The following is a 27,136-nucleotide window of genomic DNA, read 5'->3' as shown; positions in this document are numbered from 1 at the left end:
AACTACTAATATACAAAGACCAATATACGTCAAACTGCTGAACTTTCAAGATGTTAACAAAATACTAACAAACACAAAGAAACAGGGGGGGGTCTATACTATGGAATAATAACAGAATCTTCCTAACCCAGGACCTGCCTCTTCAAGTTAGACAAGCTAGACAGCTCTTATCCCCCTATTGTAAATTTCTGACAGACAGAAAACAAAAATTTCAAATGAAATACCCAAATTCTCTAATATTTTATGTGGAGGGGATTAAATACACAGTCACTAACAGAAAAGAAACAAAATCTACCTTTATGAAGGTTTTCAAGAAAGTTCCCGACCTGGACAGTTGAGTGCATCCTCCGGTGGATCTGGCATGGCTTCCGAGTTCGGTTTCATGTCGTGGAAATAGTCGAGGACTTACTTTTCTTTGAATTTACTTTGTCCAGCTTCAAGGCCTCATTTTTAAAGTGGCGCGACCTGAAATCTCGCTTTGCGAGTTACGTGAACCTCGCTAAGAAAATTGCAGCATTGGGGACTATCCAGCGTTCCCACACGAGGAACTGAAAACTGATTTCCAGCTTCTGAGGGTTCTTCCGGAAGTCCGACAACAAGATAAATCCCCCGTCGAGAAGCTAAGCAACCGGCTTAGCTGTGTAGAAAGCCAGAAAAGTTGAAGGAACTGTAAATAAAAGAAAAAAAATCATTTCAGTTATTCAGTTAGTTAACATTATAAGTAGCAGACATGTTTATTAACTTTTCCTGTAGACTTCATTCAACTAAAGAGGTATATGCAAAAAATCATTTACACTAAATACAATCCAAAATACTCACAAACATACAAGATTCGACACCAAACCACTCTCAGTGTTAAACATGTCAGATGCATCAACTACATTATCCCTTCATTACCAATAAGCAATTAAATGTTAAAAAATACTGAAGTAATTCACTTTTGGTAACAAAAACACCATTTACAGATGAATTCTTCACTACTAACATTGTGTCAAATGTATGCGCCAATATAATTATTATAAGCATAAAGGTGCCAAGTAAACAAAACACATATAAAGCAATTTTAAAACAATACTGGCATTTTATATACATTTAAAGTATCCGATCTTAATTACTTATTTTTTCAGTGCATTATAAATTGGTGATTAGCATCACAGCTTAATGTTTGTTTTTTACATATGATTATACTGAAATCAGTATGGTGGAATAAATTAAAATGTTCTAGCAATGTTAAACTTCTAACCTGACTGTCTCATAGCGGACAGTATTTTGGTTATAACTATCACCAAATAGTTCTAATGTTACCAAATTCATATTTACACTAGAGAGATCCAAAAACAGTGATTTTTTGTTGTATGTAAACATTATTAGATGAAAAGAACACAAGTAATTACTAAAGTGGGTGCATAAACTAATAATCTATAAACAGAAAGTATTGCTTCCAGTATTGGAAAATTTACATACCTATTTTGGTACCCACTTCAATGTTTGTACAAATGGAGGTACTTGATCACACAGTATTGTATGCTTATAGGGCTCACTATAAGATACATCAGAGTCTTATAGGTAATTAAAAATAACTGTTAAGTATAGAATGGGTGGAAAATGAAGAGATGTTAAGACTCTTATTGTTAATACGAGACATAATCAGTTAATAACCTTGAGTTATGAGTTAAACAGTTGATAGAGGTTCAATTACTATTAGTAACAAGTAGATTAGAAAGAAGTGACCTGTACTAAATTTAAGATCAGGTCTGGTTTAAAAAGTTTATGTAATCTTAGACAACTCATTTCAAAGCTCATATAAGGAGATGTGGTCGTTAAAGCAGTGTTATTAGGGAATGAGTGGGTTAGACTTTGTATTAATTAGGGTAGATGTTTCAGGGCTATTACATTTTCCTCACCATTCAAATATTAACATTCATGTTATACATATACTAAGAGTGCAAATATTTACAGAATCTAAATCGGGACAGGCCCTGTTTAATTCCTGGTCCAGGAGTATAGTGGGTAGGCACAGAGAAGGGACGGGAATCAAAGAATGCTTTCGTATCATATTTTTCTTAGAAATAATTGCAACCCAGCACAGTTACACAAACATTCAAGATCACTACTACAAAAAGAAAGAAAGTTTCATGAATGTGGGAAATAGATTCATGGAATATTAAAGGGCTTCAAAACATCAACAAAAGAAAACTGTTTTTACATGTAGTTCTGAAGGCGAGAGCAAGTTGCATATTAATCCAAGAAACTCATTTAACTACAGAACAATGGTCAGAAATAAAAAGAAAAAAATGGATAAGAGAAATTATAGCTTCTGAGGGTAGAACCAACAGTGCAGGAGTAGCTATAATCATTAAAGATCAGTATCAAGATAAAATTCTGGAATCCAAAACAGATAAAGAAGGCAGATGGTGCTATGTAACCCTATCAACTCCTACCTATGATAAACCTATTTTACTGTTTAATCTATATGCGCCCTGTAATAACCAACACTCTTTTTTTGCCTCATTGTATCCTATTTTAAATCAGTATAAAAACCATTACATAATAATTGGAGGAGACTGGAATGCATATCAAAATCCTAAGAAAGATAAATCAAGTCCACAGGCAGCATATAACAAACAAGCAGTGTTTTCATTAAGTGAACTCAAATGTGATTTTAACATATATGACCCTTTCACTTATGGTAACAACCCAAATAATCCAAATAACTTTACATTTTACTCAAGTTGTCATAAAATGTGGCCGAGAATTTACTTTTTTCTTATTACAGAAAAGCTGAATAATTTTGACTCCTCAATATCAGTGCACACTCGGTTTCTATCTGATCACTCCAAAATAACCTTGAACATTACTAAGAACATCAAAAGTAGCATACCTATAAGGGGTTATAATTGGTCGCTAAACCCTAATCTTTTAAATAAAAGGGATATAATTCAGGAAGTTCAAGACATTCTTAAAGTAGCTATAGCCAACTTAGGAAAACAAAAACACCCTCCTGATATTGAATGGGCAACAATCAAAACTCAAATAAGAGGTATTTTTCTTCAAAAAGCCTCTTATTATAAGAACATCCAAATTAAAGAAATTCAGCAATTGGAGGCTAAAAGTAAATCATTAGAACAGGATCTAATTAAAAATTATAACATTCAAACAGAAAAGGATCTATTGAAATGTCAGAAAGACCTTTTTATGATTCACAACAATAATCTATCATTTCAAGAAACTAAAATTCTGGCAAACTATGCTAACCATATTCAAACGCCATCACGGGCGCTAGCAAGAATCATTAATCAATCTAAGACACCATCTCAAATTGCTGAAATACTATACAAAAACAAAAGTTATACAAAAACTGAGGATATTATCAACATTTTTGAAACCATATACTCACAAATATATGGAGAACAAGAACACTTAAACATAAGCGATAATGGTAGAGATTTTCTTTAAAAACTTAATTTTCTGAGAATTAATGAGGAACAGAAAAGAGAATTAATAGAACCAATAACCATTGATGAAATAATAATTACAATTAAAAAATTAAAACCACATAAATCTCCAGGCCCTGATGGGCTCACAACAGAGTTCTATAAAACATTTCATAGTGCAGTGGCACAAATCTTAGCTCATACACTAAACTATATTATGAACAATAAAATTAATGACATTCATTTTACTGCATCCAAAACAATATTCATACCTAAAGAAAAAACTGATCTACAGAACCCGGAAAACTACAGACCCATATCATTACTTAATTTAGATACCAAAATCTTAACATCTATTCTGGCTAACAGACTGAAAAGAATTACAGATATAATCATCTCAAATGAACAATCTGGTTTCTTAACAACTAGACAAATCAGTGACAATACACTAACACTACACACATTAATTTCCTATGCTAATCAATATAACCTAAACATATATGCACTGATTATAGATGCACAGAAGGCCTTTGATAGAGTTAACATAAAATTTTTACTACAAATTTTACCATATTTTAATATTCCTCAAGAATTTGTTCTAACCCTGCAAGTACTGTATAACAATCCTTATACAGCTCTATATATAAATAGAAGCTGGTCTAATAGAATACAAATTAAAAATGGTACTAGACAAGGATGCCCTCTATCTTCCTTATTGTTTAACCTATATTTAGAACCCTTATTCTTATATATCAAACAAAATATATACCATAATGCTCCAATAATATTTAACACAACAATATCCTTGTCAGCTTTCGCTGATGATCTTAATATATATTGCACAACACCAGTCTCAGACACTGAGAAAATAATGTTGGCTATTAAAGACTTTTCTTCAATATCAAACTATAAAATAAATATAAAAAAAAACAACATTTTTCCATTAAAATCACCAAAACCCTTCTCAATTTTACCGCTGATAGGTCAAATAAAATCTGAAGAAAGGATTAAATATTTAGGAATTATATTCTCCACAGATAATAAAAATGTCTATCTTAATAACATTAAACAAAAGTGGGACCACATTCTACTGGATCTAAAAAAATGGATAAATCTAAAATTACCAGTATTAGCAAAAGTTTCAATTATCAAAATGAATATTTTGCCTAGATTATTATACATTTTTATGTCTTCACAGTTACTAATACCCAAGAAATTTTTTAAGCAAATTCACACGGAATTCGCTAGATTCATTTGGGATCTGAAAAAATATAGAATTTCATATGACAAACTGATGACACCAAAAAGTAAAGGTGGATTAGACCTTCCAAATTTTGAATATTATTACTTGATTATTAATGCAAATAGAATGCTAAGAATGGCAAATTACAATTCACAAGAAAATAGTTGGTCTCCATATTGGGTAAAACTAAACTTTAAATATATTCAAAGTTTGAATATAAACCCTAAAGCACTACCTTTCTTAAATAGTGAAAATATCAAAACACATAATTTAATGGAACCCCTCAAAAACTCTGTTTTACTAACACAGAACCTATTCAAAACAATGGGTCTTTTTCAACCTATGATGACTCTACAGCCCATTCACAAAAACCCTAACTTGAAAATTAATAATCAGCTAATAGACCTGAAAAAATTTCCACTTATAACTCATATCACAATTCAAGATTTACACCCATATTTAAATTGTTCAGCTCAAGAAATAAGAACTCAGTTGGGCCTTCCAAAGGTGTATCTGTCGATTTTAAGACAGATTAAAGAATTATGTATAGGTTATTTGAATGATACTAAGGTTAATAAAGATGATCTAAGGAAATGTAACCTACTATGGAAAACTCTTATACAAAATAAGAAATTTATATCATGCTCATACAAATTAATAAAAGAGATGAAATTTCAAGATGATATACTCATATCTAAGTATTGGAGAGATAAACTACCATTGATAGACAACCATAGAATAGAGCAAGCAATTAATTTAACTATAAAATCCACAACACTTCAAAAACTAACATTTACCCAACTCATGATATATAATAATGCTTATTACACACATCTTAGATTACATAAATTTAACCCCAAATACTCCCAAATGTGTCCACTTTGTAAAGATGAAACAGCTGACCTTCTGCACATGTTCTGGAGTTGTAAATGTGTTTTCAAACTTTGGAACTCACTGAAATTACAACTTCAAAAAATGGGTTACCAAATGTCAACACTCAATTGGGAATTTACGATTTTACATATCTCGCTAAATAATTTATCAAAAAAACAGAAATCCATTCTCATAAATATTTTCTTATTAATAAAACTTTACATAGCAACCAACTGGTTAACACCATCTACGCTTTCATGGAACAGCTTTAGGACTTTAGCGATAAAACATATATTAGCTCACAAATACATATTAAATAAACATAGCCAAAAACATATGAGTTTGAAACTTTGGGAACAAATTTTCAACATTATACTTGCATGAATCATCGAATAGGGGTTGCATTGATAATATACACAATTATCACCCACAATAAGATGTAGTAGTACTTGATAGGAAGGGTAATACAAATCAAAAAGAAGGTTTTATCTTTTGTAATATCACTAAGTGTTGAAAGCATTCTTGTAAATAGTGTAAATATGATGTAAGTGTTATTAATGTTTATACCAACTGTATAAAACCTGTATTTACTCTTGTGAAATGTTGTGATATGAATGGGAACAACAATAAAAAATATTATTGAAAAAAGAAAAAGAAAACATACCCCCCCAGAAACCTTCATCATAGGTTATCTGAAAATAGATTGGCAATCCATAAATAGTAGCATCCCAAGGACTATATTCACCTCTTTGGCTTCATCCAATTAATAAGCTCCACTACCAGAATCAACAAAAGCACTAACAGGCAATCCACACTGGACTTGACAAACAGACCCCGTAATATAAAATCCTCTGGTTGCTAAGTGACCACCTCCCAACCTATGTAATCAGGCAACAACATGGTTCACCTAAACAAATCTATAAACAGGTATACAATTTAACCAAACCTGGAAAAGACACATTTGTTACAGCCTTGTCCCACTACAACTGGAATGTATTAAGTGTTATGCCAGTAGATGAAGTGGTTACCCACTTCAATTAGACATTCCTAAACATATTAAATGATTTAGCACCAGTGAGGACAAGAAGGGTAAAAACTAACACAGCACTATGGCTGACAAAAGAGACCCAACAGCTCATGCTGCAAAGAGTAAAAGCATGGAAAGAATAGGATAAAAATAAAACACACTATGACTACCAAAATTTTAGATATCTCAGAAAATATACCGAGCTTCTTGTTAAATCTGGCAAAAATCATACTACAGTAATCTGCAACAAAAGCACCCAAACAACCCATACAAACTATTATACCCTGGCCATATCAATATACCCTGTCCTTCCACTTCAAACAACAGTTCATTGCCACTCATTTTATCCATTTAGTTCTATCACTAATCAATGACCACCTCACTTCTCCCCTCTAGCTTCCATATCTTCTTGAAAGCAGCACACTGTATTTTAGTTTTCAGCTCAGCCCAACATCAACCATAAAAAATTACTACCCAAATTAAAAGCAACAACCTCAGCTGCCAATAATGTTCCCAGTGAGTTCCTCAAAATAGCTGCAAAAGCACTAGTCTTTCCTGTTTCTGTTCTTAACAGCCAGCTTTCATATCTTCTCAAAAGCAACACACTGCATTTTAGTTTTCAGCCTATCCTAGCCAAATTAATGAAATAACCTCAGCTGCCAATAACCTTCTCAATGAGTTCCTCAAAATAGCTGCAAAAGCACTAGCATTCCTTATCTGTATTCTGATCAGCCAGGCAATAACTGAAAACTATGTCCCATCCATCTGGAAAAAATCCATTATTATACCACTTCACAAAGGTGGTTCTTCAGTAGAGTTAACAAATTATACACCTACTGCTATCCAATCACCCCTCTCTAAAATCCTCAAGAAATGCATTAATTCTCAGCTTATGAAATATGTAACCAAACAGACCCTCCTCTCCAACACCCAGGATGGTTTTGGGCCAAACCACAGTACTATTTCTGCCCTCCTCAACTTCACCAACATATCAAATCAGTGCAGAAACTAGGGCAGCCTTTTTTTTCACTTTTCTTTGATCATTCCAAAGCATTTGACACTGTGTCACACCAAAAGCTCCTTTCTGAACTTGCAAATCAAGATCTCACTTTCCCCTCCCTCTCCTGGTTTCACGATTATTTATGCAATCATCATCAAACAACTAAATGGCAACAAAACCTTTCAGCATTTCAACAAATGTCTGTTGGTGTTACCCAAGGGTCAATACTTGGTCCCCTTCTATTTAATATTTTCATAAATAAACTTCATACCACTACAACACTTGCCACTCTCGTACAATACACTGGTGATTCATCCCTTATCTGCTCTGCCCTAGCCATAACAAAATTATTGGAAGTTACCCAAAAATTGTTCACTGACATTGAGAGATGGCTAAAAAATTCTAACTCGCTGCTTAATGCAAAAAAAAAAAAACTGTATGCTATTTACTAGAAAACAACACCTTAAGCAGAAACACACATCTCATATTACCTCAAGTAATAACACAAAAATTAAAACCATAAACCAAACTAAACCATTCAGAGTCACAATAGAAGATGACCTCAGATTTGATTACTGCATACACCATTCCATCAAGAAAACTCACAAAAAATGTGTCTCCCTCTTTAGGGCCAAACACTACCTAACAGATCAAGCAAGGAACACCTTAGCAGCAACATACTTCCTTCGTTCTCTGTTATATGCTTGCCATATTCTTACAAATATCAACACTACATATAAAACTAAACTAGCCTCTTGCTATTACAAAATAGCTAAATTTGCAAGACATTCAACACTGCTGGAGACTCTCTCTCTACTCCCATTATGTCTCAAAACTCTGGAATAAAATTCCCACAGTTAAAACAGATAAAAAACTTAAATAGTTTCTAAACTTTTCTTAAACCGCATCTATGCTAAAGACAACATACATAGTTTCAAAACTTTGCTTAAACGACACACATGCCAAAGACAACTTAAATGGTTTTGAAAATTTGCTTAAACAGCACCTATGCCAAAGATGGTTCTGTTCTTCCTTTTTTATTTTCTCATTCTTTTCTCCTACTCTTATAGTCATTTTGCTTCCCAATCTTTTGTAGCTTATTGCTTCTCCTAATACTGCACTTATTTCCTAAATTCTTCCTCTTCCTCCTTCTCTCACATCCCAAAACAATGAGTAAAAAGGTCACACACAAAAAACAAACAGTAAAAACTACAAGACAATTCTAGCCAAGCTAGGAATTCCACTGTGTGATTACTTAAACCTCTTACGTTATAGGCACATGGGATATATGCAAATGACCCTTAAGAACATCAGGTATTTCAGCTATATGGCGATTCTGAATGCCCATGACTTTTTTAACTTAAGTTGTTAAATGGGCAAATTTGGGCCAATGAAGCCAAATCCCACTATTTGTGTGCATGCATGTTTTGGCCTTGTTATGGCCTCATCAACACAGCACAAGTTTACTGTATGGCTAACTAATAGAAACACAGGGCTTTTATACCCAGCTGATGCCCATTAATTACCATTAGGGCATCTGAAAAACTTCCCAACTAACAAATCAAAACAATCAGTAAAAACTACAAGAAAATTCTAGCCAAGCTAGGAATTCCACTGTGTGATTCCTTAAATTTCTTGTATTAGAGGCACATGGGATACATGCAAATCATACCTCTTAACTGTCAGATTTTTGTAGAATGTCCAGATTTTTGCCTAATATTTTTGGTCTGCTTTTCATAAAATTGTGGTTTTCTGGCAAATTAGTGGCAAATCATTAAAGACTGAAGTTAAAAAATAATGACAGGCATTTGAGTTTCAGACTTCATACCATTCAGAAAATTCATGCTAATAAAAAAGCTGTTATTCTATCAACTTTCTAAGATTGTAAGAGGAATATTTAAAAAAAAGTGTCCCTGTTTTGGGGCCTTTGTCCCACTTTTATTTATGGCTTTGCCCAGATTTCTTGCTCTAAGAGGTTGAGAGGTAGGATGCAAATGAACCTTAAGAACATCAGGTATTTCAGCTATATGGCGATTCTGAATGCCCATGACTTTTTTAATTGAAGTTGTTAAATAGACAAATTCAGGACAATAAATTCAAATCCCACTAGCTGTGGGCATGGATGTTTTGGCCTTGTTATGGCCTCTTCAGTCAAAACATCAGTGAAGTGGAATAGAAAATGCTTAATCTTGGGTTCAGAAAACTATCCCATAGTGAGAGAAATAATATTATTGCACTATTTCCCTAAGTGTGAAGGGTCTATAAGGTTTTGCAATGACTTCACAAAGTCAAATGCCATAACTAATATTAACATTGAGAAAGGCTAGATTTCTGTGAAATTTGGACATAACCAAATAATGCATGGCAAACTTCGTTAACTCCAGACACTTGGGAAAGGATGGCATTTTCAATGCCCAATGGACTTTTTCCTCTACAGCACCCTGATATTTTCTGTCCACCAAACAGCTGTAGCATTACGGTCACTAATGGTCAAAATTTCTGAGACCACACATCAGGTATAAAACAGTCTACCTGCATGATGTGGTTCCATTTTCAGATTACTGAGAAGGCCATCTCTCTAATGTACAAGCTGTCTTAGATTTCCTGCGTGAAGCTGGACTACTTGCTTACCCTGCTAAGTACAGATTATGCAAAGTAGAAACTGATTATTTAAGATTCATAATTGTCTACGGGATAGTAACATCACAGGCTGAGAAGATGAAAGTAATACAAATCCTTTCCATGTGAACCACTAAGATTCAAGCCAATTCTTTTCTTAAATCTGCTAAGTTATTATTGGAAATGTATTCAGATTTTGCTGACATTGCATACATTTTGTTTGACTTGATCTGGGTTAATGTTCCCTTTTGAATTAAGTGGGTAGATAAATCAGAACAAGCCTTTTGACCAATAAAGGCAATATCAATCTTCAGATTCATTTTTATCACTGCAGAATTCCGCAAATAGCCTCTGGCAAACACTGATGTTCAGCAATAGTCATACATGCAATTTAGCCTTATATTACATATGGGGATGAACATCCTGTGTGCTACATCCATCAAAAGCTAGGCAATGCTGACGAACACCAGTTAGCGATTAAACTATAGTGCCTCACCATTAAGTGGGACATCAACACCCCCAAATTTCACTTTTTTGATAGAGAGTTTGCATTCCTTATTGACCATACCCCATTACATTGGCTCTACTAGCAAAAGGAATGTAGTCCCAAATTATCCACAAGGTACTGACACTTCAGTCTCTTAATTTAAAGATAAACTACCATCTTGTCCACAGTCACTTAAATGCAGATGTGCTATCCCACACCTACACCACAGGTGTAGACATAGAATAATGTGATGGTATTACATTCCACTGGCCATTCTCGATACAGATAACCTTTAGAGAGGAGAACTGAAAAATTAGAGTTTGAATCTCAGATGTGAAATGAGCATTTTACTTCTCAGAAAAAAAGAGCTGAGGAAATTTTATTAAAATTGAAAGGATTTATAATAGGATCATAGGATCATAGGAGGTTACTATGCTAATGGCCCTACAGCCGTTTTAAGCCTAGCCATTCATGCCCTCATTTTTCCAATTATCCATGTCCAATGACTAGAATGGCTTAGGTATATACCTGTGCTTTATGGCATTTGACAAGCCAGGGATGCATTTCTGATTATAATGTCATAGAAGGTCACTAGGCTGATGGCCCTGTACCTGCATGCTTTTTAAGCCTAGCCATATTACATATTATCAGTACACAAACTCTGGGTTGTCCATTGCATAAATATGCACATTGATCAGGGAGAACTGTGATACTTATTTATTTAAACAAAAAGAGCACAAATGGCCTGCCTTTTGTAGTTAAGAGCTTTGGAGATACATCCAGATATACTTTGCATATATCAAGAATGTCTGTATGTAAAACAGTACTTATACCACTGTAACTGAAATTTTTTATAGAATTTTTGTATTTTTTCTTCTTGTGCCTTTGCTGAAAATAGGGAATGTCCAGTCAAACCACCAAAGTATATATAAGTGCATACATATCTAGCTAACTAACTAATTAAGTAGATAACTAAATAAGTAAATAAATAATTAGGAAATGAAAAAGTGAGATATAGAAAAGCATGTTGAAACAAATGCATACAGACTTTCTTATATAAAACAAAAATTAATATAACATGAAGTGATAGCATTACTAGCATATGTTTTGATGACTGTTAAAAAAACTTGAGACCATTACTTATCAGAACAGTGATTCTTTGTTTCTTTAGAATTATGTAAGAAGGAACAACAAGGCAGGCACAGTGGCTATGCTAAATAAGATGTGTATGTGAAATAAAATGAGGATTTAAGAAGCAGGTTTCCTTTTTTTTCCATTCAGCTGTCATATAGCTCATAGAATATCAATTTGCCATGACAATGTATATGTGACAGATAGGCTATCTTATTTAAAGGCATTTCTTTGAATGTAAATGGCCTCAACAGTGGCAATGAGTTGTAGTCTGTAGTACAGACTTTCAGCATCAGCTAAGGCTTTAGTAAACATTTTTGACTTACAAATTCTTATAGATGTACATAATTTTTCTAAATCAAATTCTTTCTTTTACAATCATTGCTTGTATAGATTTACTATGCAGTCAAAAATTGACAGGGTACATATTTAAAATGATATGACTTCTAAAATGGAAAAGGTAAAGGTGATAACATCACTTTTATCAAATTATAATGCAATTACATGTGTTGTAATGATAAATCCAAAAATTTTTTTTTAATAGACTATCAACTTATTTAACAAAGTTAAAAGGTTTTAAAGAGCGAGTTATAACAGAAATATACAATGACTTGACTTTAATAATAATGATGATGTTTTTGATACAATGAAACAACATTTGAATACCAATATTTTTACTTTGTATTACAACAGCAAAATGCAATGGGATAAAGATTTATTGGAATTACGGAAGCCACGGTGGTGCAGCGGTAGCATTGTTGCCTCACAGCAAGAGGTTCTCCTGTTCGATTCTCAGCTGGAGCGCCTTCTGTGTGGAGGCTGCATGTCCACCCCATGGTCAAGTGGCATTCAAAAGACATGTGTGAATGGGTGTTTCTTCATTGAAGGTTGGGCATCAGGCTGGCACCTCGGCACCATAAAAATCTACTGCAAAGCATTAGCAGACTGGAGTTTTGCTGTGGCAACCCCTAACTGGGAAAAGAAGAACATAAAGATTTATTGGAATTGCAAGGACAGATAAATAAAGATGAAAACACAGAAATAAAAAGGCCCTATTTTCAGAAATGGAAAAAAATGAATGCAGAGTTTCAAAGGATCCTATGGCATATGCTTTCCATTAGATTACAGAATATCATATTATGTTCATGTTATCTAACTCATAAAGGCTTACATAAGTTAGCACTTAGATCTAAAATCATAGAGAAATCTAATCATATCAAAAGTTTACCAATGGCTGGTAGTAATAAGAACTATAGAGATATAGAAGAAATTGTGGCCTATTTTAAAACACAATGAGAAAATTAACGAAAATAATAGTAGTGTGGAAAAATAAACAGTAATAGAGACCTTGTTAAATAAGAATATACAAAAACTGGAACAAACTGCAGAAATAAATGAGAATGAAATGGTTGAAGGAAAATAAAGCCTCAGTAATGATGAAATAATTACTGAATTATATAAAATTATATATAGCTATAAAGTCACCCCACAGTGTTTTATATCTTTTACAGAAAGTACGCAGAGAAATTAATCTAAATTTAATATAACTCTGCCACTGACATATACAACAATCTCTCATTTATTAAAACAGGAGAATGATCCATCTCTATACTCCTCTAATTGACCCATATCATTACTGAATGTTAATTACAAAATGTTTGTCAGTCATCACCAATAATTTAAATATACTACCCACATTAATAGGGAAAGATTGTACTGGATTTATATTAAATAGGCTAACACAGTATAACATCAAAGTAGTAATTATTTTTATTGATAATAACTATCTATAAGTAGCCTGGATCTTGATAAACCCTTCAGTTTACTAAACTTGTTAAAGTACTAGCAATACATAGATTTGCAAGTAATTGTATATCTCTTATTCGATAACCATCTTTATCAAAATTAATTCTCACATGTCAAACTGTGTTCTTTGATTTCTCATTAAATAAAGATAAGCAGGGTCATGGAAAAAGTTGTCCCTATCTCCTTAATTATTTGTTTTGGCCATTGAGCTTCTGGAGAATCAAATACATAAAACAACAACAATGACATATTAGGGTATACAATGATTCATCAATATCCTTTAAAATCAGTTATTTGCTCTTACATGAAACTGTAAAGAAATAAAAGTAAATTATAAAATATTTTGGACAATACTAATACAATAAATACAATGAATAAGCTATCCTCTTCCATGGAAAATAGGTTGGTTTTAATCAAAAGTGGTATTTTACACAAACATTGCGTACATTATACTGACAATTGCTTTAGTTCCTTCTAAAGAAAACACTAAACAATTTAACAGCATTTGTTTGAAGTTTTTATGCCATCCTAGCAAACCTATAATAACTTTGGAACATCACTTGAGAGAAAGTAAAGATGGTTTTAATAGCGTTTCCCAACTTATGCTATAACCTTACTTATTAAAATGGTGGCTTTAGGGCTAAATTCTGATTATTTAGCTAAATGGAAAAAAATGAAAGAAACTATTTGGTTAAAAAAAAAATATATATATATATATATATATATATATATATATATATATAGGTCAACTTTTAAATCCCGAAATACCAAAATCTCGAGTTTTGAGATACTGAACTCAAAACACTGAGCTTTCAGTATCTCAAAACTTAAAAATGGACAAAAAAAAAAAAAAAAACTAAAATAATGTGTTTGCAGGGGGGGCAAGCCCCCTTGCACCCCCTACACCCCCCTACTTAAATATACCAACTCCAAGACTGCACTACAGTGAAGAAAATGGTAAGTGCAACAGTTGCATTACCATTCTCCTTTTTTTTTGATCCACTTTTAAGTTTTGAGATACCGAACTCTCGATGTTTTGAGTTCGGTATCTCAAAACTCAAGATTTTAGCATTTCAGGATTTAAAAGTGGACCGATATATATATATATATATATATATATATATATATATATATATATATATATATATCAATGCACAGTGTATATAAATTTTGAGTAACAATATCAAGTGTATGTTAAAGACGTGTTTTTTTTTTTAATTCTGGAAATCCAACATATTCAAGCTACATAAACAACAGATTTAGCCATTTAGTAATGTTGCATATAGATAACTAGTCATAAAAGCATGATATTTCAAATTATTACCTATAGCATTTACCCTGGAATGTAGACACAGTCTGAACTTTCAAAAAATGCTAAGCTTAAAAATAGAGACTTTTGGAATCAATTGTTAAGAGAGACTAAAAAGAGAGACTTGTTCCCTCTTCAAAAGAAACCTTGATCATTGGATGGGAGAAAGGAAATTCACCCCAGGGAATCCACGGAAGTAAATAGTGTGGGAAGAAATAGCCAGGGAATTGTTATGGCTAGGCTTGTATAGGCCATAGGGCCGATAGCCTAGTACCAACCTATGAACCTATAATGTGCTTAACATGGACTGTTAATGGCTAAATATGATTTGGATATGAAAACTGGCCCATAGTATGCATTAATGGATAGTTCTTAAACAGAAGTTAGCTTAATGTCCGAGATAATTAAAAAAGAATATACACACATTCTTGATTTTCAAAACAATCTCAAAATAAATGGTAAGACAGGGAGATAATATCATCCAGAATATATAAAACTATTGGTATTATGTTCTCCAAATGAGCTGCTCATCTTTAACTACAATACATAAGAATGATTTTAATATCTTCAAAATTTATACCATCTTTGTTTTGGAGATTATTCTGTTGGAAAAGTCATGTGTACTTCTTTTATCACTCAACATAGAGTGTAATTATATACAAAAAGGAAGCTGTTAGTTGGATGTGTAAAATCCTTAATCAAAGCAATTTGTCAGCATGTTTTATGACTACACAGTTCTATATTGTTTTGAGAAAATAAATGGTTCCTGTAAGCACTGTGGTCTGATACATTTATATCAGTGTTGCTGTTGGTATTAATGCTTCAGTTCCTAGATGGGTTCCCAAGTCTCAATTCCTACTTTTGTGGAGCTTATTAACAATAACTAAATGACTACAAAGAACTGAAAAATAAGATTATTTCTTCAAATACAGAATATATAAATACTGGCACCATTGTGAGTCATAAAGAAATATCTACTGTTAAGAGGAAAGCAAATAAGATAGCCCCAAAATATCATTACTGGATAAAACTGAGCTCATTAATAGAAAAAAAAAATATTAATTTGTCTTCTATGATCAACTGATGGCTGTTTGATGAGTTTTAGTAATGTGTCTAGCAAGAATTTATGTAAAAAGTTGTGTGAGTACTTAGTGGTTGTATTACGTTAAAGTGTTTATTCCTGTATATATAATTTTACTTAAAAAAGTGAAATATGTGCAATCAGAATTTGTGGGCCAACAGATAATTGCAATAGGAGCTATAACTTAAAAAAAATATGTGATTGGAATAGTAAAAGGAAGGGAAGGTACAGATTTAATGGACTGTGAAAAAGTAAGGGAGGTAGAGAAGGCAGGAAATTACAGGGTATTGAAAAAGTGATGTCATTGTTGCTGATCCAAGCTAGTGTTTGATATGGAAAGCCTAGAGTTATTTTGACTCAGTTTGCATCATATTTTGAGAAGGAACATATTTGGTTTCAGTCAAGACAACCACAAAGCAATTTATAGTGGTTGATTGGCCTGTTTAAGCTGAACTTGATACTCAAGAGGCTAATTTTCACTAACCAATGCAGTTTGCAGGGAGTATATAAGGAGGTAAAATGTGTAAACTAAAATATAGATTAACCTTTCATTCCATACTGAAGGTATGTTGATTTTGCAGTATGTTAACATTTACAAATTCAAAGGTGATGATTAAAATAAAAGAACATCTTATACCACTGTCTTGTGAAACAAGAGCAAAGGACTGTACCAGCAACTCTAGCATTGCAGACACTACAAAATCAATGAACGATGAATGGAAACAGTATGAAGATCAGAATGGAAAAAGTAGTCTGTTTTTCTGAACTACAGCTGAAACCTGACAGCTTGAGAGAATGGATATTTTAGTCCAAGGATGTGTGGGGATAAGGACTACTGTTTTATAATATTTACTAAAGTGCACACTTGGGAAATGATAGAAGTTTGCCCTGAGCACACAAAACAGCAGATGTGTAATATATTTATTTGCTATAGTTAATACTTTTAGGAATGTTTGTATAAGAGAAAATCTATTATATGTTTAACTAAAGAAGGAAGAGACTTAAGGCATGACTCTGTCATGTGTCAAAATGAAAGGTCACAAAATTGAGAAGCAGGATGCCAGTGTCTACACTTTTACTTTACTAGGTTAGCATTGTCATTTTTCTTCAGTTTGCAAATTATTTGTCAGACCTATTAACCTTCACTCTTTATCCATTTAAATAATAAACTCATTTACATCACCATAGTCAATTAATGACAGAAGTAAAATGTACACCAAAAAGAATTAGCTAATTTATTATTAATGGTACGTCAGACTCTGTTAAACAATGTTTTAAATGCCTATGGTAGAGAGTCATTAATACTTGGTAGAATTATTACATCATTTTTAATTACCAGAAAAGTTCCTTCTGTTCTAATATAATATCTATATCACCCTGCACATATCCAATGTAACAAGCACCGTGCATGGCCACATTTTGAAGAAAGGGATTACCACAATGACAAGTACTATACAATGTGATAAAAGTACCATGATGCTTATGGAATAAAGTCTAGCTAGATGTAGCATCAAATATATTATGCATAATAACTGCTGCATCTTAAAATACCACAATGGTTTGTATGAAACAATGGGAGAGCAACCTGCATTTGTTGATAAGAAAGCAAATAATCTGAAAGATTTGTTATAGAACAACTTGGATTTTTTAAATAGATATACAAATTAAGTCAGGCACATATCAGTATGGATATTGTCTGTAATGGAGAACCAAGCACATAGATATCAAGTTTAGATGAGAAAAGTACTGCCCTTACTACATGTAAAAGTATTAGGAAGCTAACTGAGCATTTGTGTATGTAAAACTATGAAGAAATTAATTGATTGTATTAGAGAACATAAAAATCAACACAAAATACTTGAAAATATGACTGGATCAGACCAGAAAATCCAAAACTGTAGCAAAAAGAGAGTCCAGTCAGCACAGCAGAATATAACATAGTCACTTTATTAAAACAACAAACAGATAAAAACTAAAAGATAAGCGCTTTCACTCCCACCACAGGCACTTCATCAGATATGTTTAACTAAATAGGCAGCATTTAAATACACTGTAGCAGACTTCAACCTGGTAGGCCTTTTGATATCAGAATAGGTTTTAAAGGTACAGTGTCATTTAAACCTCTGCAGTGATCTGCTTGTAACTCTAAAATCCATGTGGTTTCTATGCACTCAGTTCTTGTTCTGATGTCACCACCTCTAGTGTTGGGTGCAGCTAACTCTAACACTGAGAAGACAAAAAGTTGAGTGCAATAATTTACTATTTCAGATAGGAAAGGGAGTTTTCCTTGTAGGTCTTGTAACATGTGTAAATATATGAATAGTATTAGCAGTTATGAGAATGCTTCAACTGGTTGTATCTATTATTTTAACTTTTATGCAGACTGCAGGAGCACCGATCTTGCTTACCTTGCTACTTGTAAAGTATGTGGCTACTACTATGTAGAGAAGACTAATAGGACATTAAAAGACAGGATATGTGAACATAACAGCTATAGTTTGAAAAAAAGATACCAGGAATGTTCTAGCTAATCATATTTTAGCAAATGATTCCACTCGGTGTTAGAGTTAGTCACACCCCACACTAGAGTTGGTGACATCAGAGCAAAAACTGAGTACATAGAAACCAGATGTATTTTAGAGTTACAAGCAGATCACTACAGAGGTTTAAACGGCACTGTACCTTTAAAACCTGTTCTGAGATCAAGGGGCCTATCTCGTTGAAGTCTGCTACAGTGTATTTAAATGCTGTTTAGTTAGTAAACAGTAGATCTGATGAAGCTCCTGTGATGGGTGTGAAAGTGCTTATTTTTTAGTTTTTATCTGCTTGTTTTAATAAAGTAACTGTGTTATATGTTGTTGTGCTGACTGAACTCTCTCTCTTTACAACAGTATAAGAGAACATGTTTGTTTGCTCAGCAAAAAAACAAAGGGTCTAAAAATGAATTGCACATAGATTCCTAATTTTACAGTGGTTTTAAATGGTTTTAAAAAGTATTTTTTATTAGATTTTGTGGAATTTTACATGTAGCAGAGAGGTAGATAATATATTAAAGCAAAAGAAACTGTCCTGGCAATTGTCAAACAATGACTGATGCTACACAAATGAAGTCTGGCCACAGTCAGATTTGTCCAAGAGCACTTGAGGTAACTGAGTGTGGAGGGTGGTGTCAAAGAGTGGGCTAGATAGGAATTTGTAAAATGTGTAGAATTAGAATAGGTTGGGGAAGCAAGGCTTACATTTAAAGGAACAGGTTGGGAGAAGTGAGATAATTAGGGGTGGAGTTGAGTAGTAAAAAAGCTATCACATAGGATATGTTCAGTCTTTTGGCATGGGATTTTAGTTATCTGAGTATCTCCCTACATATAAGCAACCAGCACTTTGTTAGGCCTGGTTGGTTATGGGTATCTGGTGGAAAGTAAGAGTTAAGACATGGTTTTGGGATGTGAGATCTTAAGAGTTTTTTGTTTTTTGTTTTTTTACTGTAACACATGTCAGGGACTGGGTATGTGCCATTAGTAGGTAATGGCTTGCTGGGATGGTTGGTTACCCCGTAGTAATTTTATTAAATATAACAACTTAATATAAGGGTGTTGGGTCCATGTTTAGGTGATTAGCATGTCCAGGGTCAGGCTCTGCAAAGGGCTATTTTTTTATCCAAATGTTGCCATCTCATTATGCTGAAAATGTTGTTGAAAAGCTTGTCGTGCCACAATAGCGTGGTTGAGACTGGGAAAAAAATTTGAGTCACCTATGCATGGGTGTGTGGAGGTTGTGTAATGTAATGCAGGGCCATAGAAACAGTAGATTATAGTTCTCCTCATCTAGAATGGAAAAGCTGAGTAACAGATGTGTCTTTAAGCATGTTGGGGTTTTCAAAAGAAATATGGAAGGTTGCATGGAATGGATTTAGAGGTTTACTTTGGCATGAACTTTTTGTTAAGCTTGAAATGATAAAATCAATGTTGGGAGTCCTGAAGATTTTGATCATTCATTTAGTGGGTAATGATTTAGGTTGGGTTCATAAAAGGTAACTGTTGGCTTTGATTATTGGTGATTTAATTAAGTTAAAACAACAGCATCTGTAAATGGAGATAGTGTGGTTGGAGGTTATGCTCAGACTGGTGTGGAAGCAGGTTCCAAGTTTTGTAGCTTTAAAGAGGGCTAGACATTTTGTTAATCACATACCAGCATGGGCATTGGGTAAGTTAGGGGATGTTGGTGACTAACCATCATGATTTTGATGATAGGAATCCATTTTGGTATAGGAATGATGGAATACATCTATGTGAAATAGGTCTGGGTTTGTTTGATATGCACATAGCATTGACTTTCCAGAAGGTTGTCAGGCAGTTATGAAAGAGAAAGGGAGAACAGCCTATGAACAGGCTGATGGGCAGAGAAAAGAAGTTCTGGGTGAACTTCTCTTCTCTTCCCCCTTTCCTTATTTTGTGAGGTGAGCCAAGGTACACCGTCACGTAATTTTGGATTTGACTGAGCAGAGGATGTAATGATGCTTGTCTTTCTTTTAGGGTGAGCAGTCAATGCTGCTCATAATGTTGCACATATGTGGTGTAATTTTTGTCTCAAAGTGCTTGGAGAAATTATTGTTATTTAAATTCATGCAGAGCAAAGGTTCATAGGTTTGATAAAGTCTTTTCTGAATGAAGAAAAAAAAATGTACTTGCCTACTAAAGGTAAAAGTTTTGAATTTACCATCCTGCATCTCTATGCCAGTTTCAGCGACTATTGTTAATTTTGTGTTCACTACAAAGCAAAGTCAACAATTTACTTGAAAAAAATGGAAGTTCAGTGAAATGGAAAGTTTGTTTATTTACTTCACTCAGTTCCCCTCAATTGTGTTGATGAAACCCAGACACACACACACACACACACACACACACACACACACACACATATATATATATATATATATATATATATATATATATATATATACATACCAGGTGTACTGTTCCAAGTCTATTCCAACTCTGACTGAGAAGAAAAATGGAAAAAAAAAATAGTTATGCCACTCACAGAATGCCTAAGCACTTCATTTCTGACTGTGAATGTATGAATGCAATACCAGCATTAATTTTTGAAACGTATGCTTTTAATGCACTTAATATTAAATGGCAGCTGTCAATCGTGTGACCTAATACTTTGCACCTGGGGCAGCTTCCCCCTTTCCCCGACCCTAGCTACTTCTCTAGCTCAGAGCTGTAAACCCATTTCTATGAGAGAGAGACAAAAAGCTCCATAATGGAAAAGTATAGGCAACATGTATCTTTAAGTAAGAAAAATGTTAAAATGATGAAAAATCCAGGGACAGAGAGAGAGAGAGAGAGAAAACAAAGGATCAGAAGACTAAGGAATCTAAAATGATTTATAGCCCTGTGCCATGTGATAGATCCAGCCTGAAAATTGTGACAGGCAGGGTTGTATGGAAATCACAGACATCCACAATCTGCCCATGATAAAGCAAGACATTCAATAAAAACAGGTTGACATAAAAGGCATAGATATTTTAGGCAGTGTGGATGCTCCATTTACACTTACCAGTATCAGCAGAGTCAAACAAGAAAATGCTAGCATTAAGTATTACAGTGTTTTTATCGGTGTTAAAAATGTTGGTAGGCAGCAAGGAACATGTTTTTAAGAGTGCATGCAAAACTAAAAGTAATAGTGCAGTGAGTGTAGTAAAAAGAAGTTTTAAGGGACAAGATACAAGCATTATCCATGCAACACCTGGTCTTACTGAACAAGGCAGCATGTAAATGTACTGAGAAAAGTAGTAAATATGAGTTTGACGTGTAGTGATGCTATTAAACATCATCCAGATACTGTGAAAACTCTGCACAACAACAAAACTCTGAAAACAGCATTCACAGTATAAAATAATGAACACAGAGAGTATTCTTCAAGGAAGAGGGGATTTCTGATACTTGTAAGGAACTTAGCTGAATTTGAGCACCTATAGATATTAAAGCTGAAACGTCAGTGCAGTGAGGTTTTCTGTTTTAGTCAAATATAAAGCTGAAAGATTTCAGCAACATGCTGACCAAATGTCCAAAGGACTAGAACAGACATCAGTTTTAGGGAAGGAAAGTAATCCTGTCATGTAAAATTACAGGTAATTTAAGAATACAACAAATGTGCATAACAGAAATGCAAATATCAAGGGATTAAAAGATGAAGATCAGGCATTAGTTTTTGTTCTCTCTGCAGAAAAGTTTTGATTTACTAAATGGCAGGATCTATTTCTGATAACAGAAAAACGAACAACAGCAACTCCAGAGTTAGACACAATAGTAGGAAAACTATACCATATCATCATTCTTAAACCAGTAGGAAAACTATACCATATCATCATTCTTAAACCATGAAAAAAGCACACATTTCTATAATTAGATTAGCAGTAGAATTTAGTGAATCTGGTAAAGTAAAAATAATCTTACGGTTTATATTTCAGATACATGCCACCCTCTCTTGTCCATAGAAATAAGAACTATGGATAGTTCAGTTAAGGAGCTTGAAAGTGATTTCTGAATGATCTGCCAGAATCAATCTGATTCAAATTCTTAGTAAAACTGTTCTAGTTAAAAAGGTTAACTTACAGCCCAATAGAATTCCAGAATCCCAGAGAAAATACATAAATGAAGTAGTAATGAAATTGATTATGGCATAATAATGGAAGGGTCACAACATGAGTGAAACAACATGATAATGTCAGTTCCAGGATCTGAGTGAATGAATGTTAGCTGTGGCAATTACATAAATCATTGTAAAATATGGTAATAACCCAGTATGTGGGCTAGAGAGATAATCGCAACTGCACTAAGGGGGTTACAACTAGCCATTCCATGGAGCAGTGCTAAACTGGCCTGACTCAACTCACCACAAAGTGGACGTTCTGTCTCAAGACACACAGCCCATCCACTAGGCATGAAGCCAGCAGTCTGAAGCAAGGGATTGTCAACTGCAGCATAGGCACATGTCTCTGTATGCATAAATATAACTGCAGATTGCTGTCCTGTATTTCATAAGTCTATTAATTTGAATTTTGTTAGTTTTTGTGTCAACTTTAAAGCAATGCAATACTTTCTATCAATTTGTTTCATTATTTTCTGTAATATTTTTAAGTCAATGCAGTATTTTCTTTCATACTTTTATTGGTTTGTTTCATTATTGTCTGTAATATTTTTAAAACAATGCAACATTTTCTGTTTGTGGTTGTGACTGAACATTCTGTCCAATCACTCATCACTCTGGGTGAGTAAAGTACCTCTCAGAACTGTAAATACTTGAATAATACTCAAGTACTAATGATACTCTTCTACTGTTCCCATGTGAACAAGGTATAGCACATTTCAAATTGCATGCATGAAGTCCTGCAGCTGTATATTTTATCTAGGTGCACATGGTGACAAAATTGCTGATGTAAGACATTTCATTAACTTGCACACATGCAAGTCAGCTTTAGAGAATAATATCTAAACTGATGATAGAAATTTTGTAAAAAAAAAATGCCAAACCATTCTATCAATACCTTGACTTATTCCACTCATTCATCCTAGAGCTATTAAAAACACAGGATTCTGAACCTTTCTCTACAAGCAGTGGGCCACATGGCATATAACGAGTCTTGTTTGGAATATTGGGCCATCATTGGATGTATACGTACATACGTACTCACATACCGCATGCATATTAACATGTTACTTCACCTAATGGCATGTTGTTGGGATATCGGAGTATAATGCAGCAAAAAGTAAAAGCCCATGCAGATAGAAGGGATGAAATGGAGGCTCCATATCAAAGGCATGTGATCCTGCAATCAAATTGAAGAAATGAAAAATGAGGCACCAGTGCTAATTACTGTACTACTGTGCAAACTTACTCATTGAATGTCTCTTAAAATTAAAATAAACACTCCCTGTGGTGTAGAAGAATAGAACTCTGACTGCAGCTTAGCAGATCCATGCTCAATGAGCAGCTCAGGAGCCAGACAGCAGTGGCAGTGGAAGATGGGCAAGCCTATCCTGTGGGGGAGGAAATGCATGCACCCAGGCTCATGTGCTTTGTCAGATTTCCTTGGTGAGGAAATGCATGCATCCAGGCTCATGTGCATGTTCAGGTTTCCTTGGTGAGGAAATGTATGCATCCAGGCTCATGTGCATGGTCAGGTTTCCCTGGGGAGGAAATGCACGCACCCAGGTTCATGTGCATGGTCAGGTTTAACTAGTTCAATACAAGGAAGCCATTGATCACTGCTTCCTGCAAGTGGTGGAAATCCTGCTCACATCAGTCCTTTGCAGAGGGGAGAGGTGGTGTAGTGCAAATGCCCAATGAATAACCCACCAAAGGGCATTATTCAGTGGGCACAGGGAAGTAGGGTTTAATAAGAAAAGCAACTACAGTGACTACATATCTACCAAAAAAGAAGTAAAATGAAGGATTTTTAATATACACTGCAAGTAAAATCCAGTACACAGTCAGATCCGAGTCACCCCAATGGCTACTGTAATGATGCCCTCCTAGCTGGTCCTCAACCAGGTGATAGGGAAAGAATGGGCCAACTGGCTGGGAGCGTGCTATGATCAGCATGTAGTGGGGGGGGGGCAAAAAGAAATACATAAAAATATAAATTCATTTTAACACTGTCAGATCTACAATACACAAAAGAGGGATGCTGACAGTGAATGCCACTTTCTGTAAATATCCATTTAGCTTGTTTTGCTAGCTTGTTAAGTAAGCATTAGAAAAGTTGTGAATTTACAAACAGTAAAATTCCCAGAAACCATATTTTTTGAATGTTAGAAATCTTAGTGTTTCAACTGTAATAGGATTTATTTTAATGGATCACACTTTCTTTTGTGCTGAAAAAAGTTATAGCTGAGAAACCTATATATTATTTTTAGAGAATTGTTTACTTATATCTGTACCGCATTCACTCATTTCCATAGGTTTGATGAAAAAACGTGGCTAATTAGGATACATGCACAATATAAGATTTCAAAATAAATATGTGATATTCAATCATCAATAAAATATTAATCGAAATGCTTATTTAAATTTTATATATATATATATATATATATATATATATATATATATATATATATTTGTCGTCATCGATTTTTTGAACTAATGTTTCAAGCTGTACCAGTATGTACTCAAATGAAAAAAAAAATCTGTATATTCTGTGTGGAGTTTGCATGTTCTCCCTGCGTTCGCGTGGGTTTCCTCCGGGTACTCCGGTTTCCTCCCACATTCGAAAGACATGCTTCTGGAGTATTTCTCCCCGGGCCTCCACTGAAAACAGGATCTGTGGAACCTAGTCGGACTTTCCCGGTTAACAAATGTTAAATAAAAAAAATAAAAATAAATAAAATAAAAAAATATTTAAAACTATGTTTGCTACATGATCATTATGTATTGAAATGCTGTTTCTCTTTATTGAACCAGTCCTTAAGAATAATGTTTTTGTTTTCAATCGTGCCTACTATCTACAGATAGCTGGCATAGCTATGGGAACTTCATGTGCCAATAACTACACCAATATGGTGATGGCACAATGGGCGAATGAGGTGTTTTTTTACATCTGATTGTTATAAACATTTCATCAAATTTTACCATTGATTTGTTTATGATGTATTTTTATTATGGATATGCACTCTAGCAGTTAAGACTGTTTCATGGAATCCTTACCTAATACTACTAACTTTCTTAGGTTTTCTGTGAAACATTCTTATTCTATTATGGAGTTTTTAGATATTAAGGTCTGTAGGGAACCTGATTTAACATTTACTACTAGTCTTTATAAAAAAGACTCCTTATAAGTGTTCTTCATTACACAGCACAAGCATGTAGCCCAAACACATTTTTCATAATGTTGTTAAGGGTCAGAGCATGCAAACTTCTAGGTTGAATGTGAAGGACGGTCAGTTTCTATGGGACCTAGATGTGTTGAGACAGGATTTGAGTGGCAAGGAGTACCATCTGGGAGAGTTAGAGCACGGCTTTGTCTTTGGTGTATCCATGAGACAGACTAGATTTAGACCTTACTTTTCCTCTTCTGAGCAAAGATTGGTGGTGAGGTCTTTTTCTAGCAGAGAAGATGTCATGGTTCCCAGGTATTATATGAACAATTCTAAGTTGATTACAGACATATTTAGGAAACATTGGTCAATTTTATTGACTGATGATAAAATTAGAAATTTTATTGGTCCGAAACCTTTTTTTTTTTGTTGCAGGAATAAACGCTTGTTGAAGAGGATTTTGTGTTATCCCTAAGTTAATGATCATTTTAGAATGAATGAGGGTAATTTGGGTGCATTTCCTTCTGGTCATTCTGGCTATTGCTATCTGATTGATAGCACCTAGCGCTTTAAAAACACCCAGACACAGGGGTTGAATATATATTTTTAAAAATTAGGGCTGATTGTTGTACAATGGACATTGCTTACCTTGCCTATTGTGTACTTTTAAGTGTTTTTATATTGGTAAAACTAATAGGTCCTTGAGACAGAGAATGAGTGAACATCTATGCCATATAAGAAAAGGTAATAAATGTAATGCCCTTGCGAAATATATTGTTAATGGAGGAGATGCGATTACTTTAGGTTTTTGGTTATTGATAAGTAGATCACTACTGGTAATATGATGGATAAATTTAAGTCCCATTGGATTATTTCCTTAAGGGGAGATACAGGGTCAGGCCTGAAAGAATATCTGCCTTTAAAAACCTATATTGAAGTCATGGAGGCTTTTTAAGTAGGATTTATGTATCTTTGCTGTGCTTTTACATTTTATTGTTTTATATTCGTGGTATAAGATATAGTGATTAATTATTTAATTATACTTTTAATGATTCACTTTTTTATGATGCTGTATGTTACAATGTTTTCAGGTTTTGTCCCTTTAACATTTATGCAGTTTGAGATGCAAGGGGTTTTCTGCAATACTATTGGTGAATGTGCTTTATATGATACTTGCTACGTGAATGAAGCTGATACTTTGTATTTGATTGATTGTTTAACATTTGAATTGATACTATTTTATTGCAATTAATTTTTATTTTTGTACTTTGGTATGAAGAAGCGTTTGTAGCATGGAATTGC

The sequence above is a fragment of the Protopterus annectens genome, chromosome 4.part1, assembly GCF_019279795.1.
Source record: "Protopterus annectens isolate FY-2018-M chromosome 4.part1, PAN1.0, whole genome shotgun sequence".
Lineage (NCBI taxonomy): Eukaryota > Metazoa > Chordata > Ceratodontiformes > Protopteridae > Protopterus > Protopterus annectens.
Note: the sequence above shows the minus strand (reverse complement) of the source record.